Genomic DNA, 1,571 nt, shown 5'->3' with positions numbered 1-1,571 from the left:
GATATGACGTATATCGTAATGTAGTATTAGGATATAAAGTATATCGTCATATAGCAATACGACATGACATATAACGTTATGAGGTGTTACGATATGACGTATAACGTTATGCGGTATTACGATATAACGTATAACGTTGTTTGGTATTACGATATAACGTATAACGTTATGTAGTATTACGATATAAGGTATAACGTTACAGAGTATTACGATATAACGTGTAACGTTATGTGGTATTAGGATATCAAGTATAACATTACACAGTATTACGTTATAATGTATAACGTTATGTGGGATTACGATATGACGTATAACGTTATGTGGTATTAGCATATAACGTATAACGTCATATAACAATACGATATAATGTATAACGTTATGTGGTATAACGATATAAGGTATAACGTTATGTGTGATTACGATATGACATATAACGTAATGTAGTATTAGGATATAACGTATAACGCCATATAGCAATGCGATATAACGTATAACGTTATGTGGTATTACGATATATCGTTTAGGCTTGTATAGTATTACGTTATAGCGTATAACGTTATATAGTATTACGTTATAACGTATAACGTTATGTAGTACTGCGATATGATGTATAACGTAATGTAGTATCAGGATATAACGTATATCGTCATATAGCAATACGATATAACTTTAAACGCTATGTGGCATTACGATCTAACGTATAACGTTATGTCGTATTGCGTTATAACGTAAAACGTTATGTGGTATTACGATATATGGTATAACGTTATATAGTATTACGATATAACGTATAACGTTATGAGGTCTTACGATATGACGTATAACGTTATGTGGTATTACGATCTAACGTATAACGTTATGTGGTATTACGATCTAACGTATAACGTTATGAGGTGTTACGATATGACGTATAACGTTATGTGGTATTACGATCTAACGTATAACGTTATGTGGTATTACGATCTAACGTATAACGTTATGAGGTGTTACGATATGACGTATAACGTTATGTGGTATTACGATCTAACGTATAACGTTATGTGGTATTACGATATGACGTATAACAATATGTAGTATTACGATATAAGGTATAACGTAATGTAGTATGAGGATAAAACGTATATCGTCATATAACAATACGATAGAGCGTATAACGTTATGAGGTGTTACGATATGACGTATAACGTTATGTGGTATTACGATCTAACGTATAACGTTATGTGGTATTACGATATGACGTATAACAATATGTAGTATTACGATATAAGGTATAACGTAATGTAGTATTAGGATAAAACGTTTATCGCCATATAGCAATACGATATAACGTATAACGTTATGTGGTATTACGATAGGACTTATAACGATATGTGGTATTACGATATAATGTATAACGTTATGTAGTACTGCGATATGACGTATAACATTATGTGGTACAACGTTATAACGTATAAAGTTATGTCGTACTGCGATATGACGTATATCGTAATGTAGTATTAGGATATAACGTACATCGTCATATAGCAATACGATATAACGTATAACGTTATGTGGTATTACGATCTAACGTA

Source organism: Bombus pyrosoma, linkage group LG8, assembly GCF_014825855.1.
Source record: "Bombus pyrosoma isolate SC7728 linkage group LG8, ASM1482585v1, whole genome shotgun sequence".
Taxonomy (NCBI): domain Eukaryota; kingdom Metazoa; phylum Arthropoda; class Insecta; order Hymenoptera; family Apidae; genus Bombus; species Bombus pyrosoma.
The sequence above is the reverse complement of the archived record's forward strand: the minus strand, read 5'-3'. Positions refer to the sequence as shown.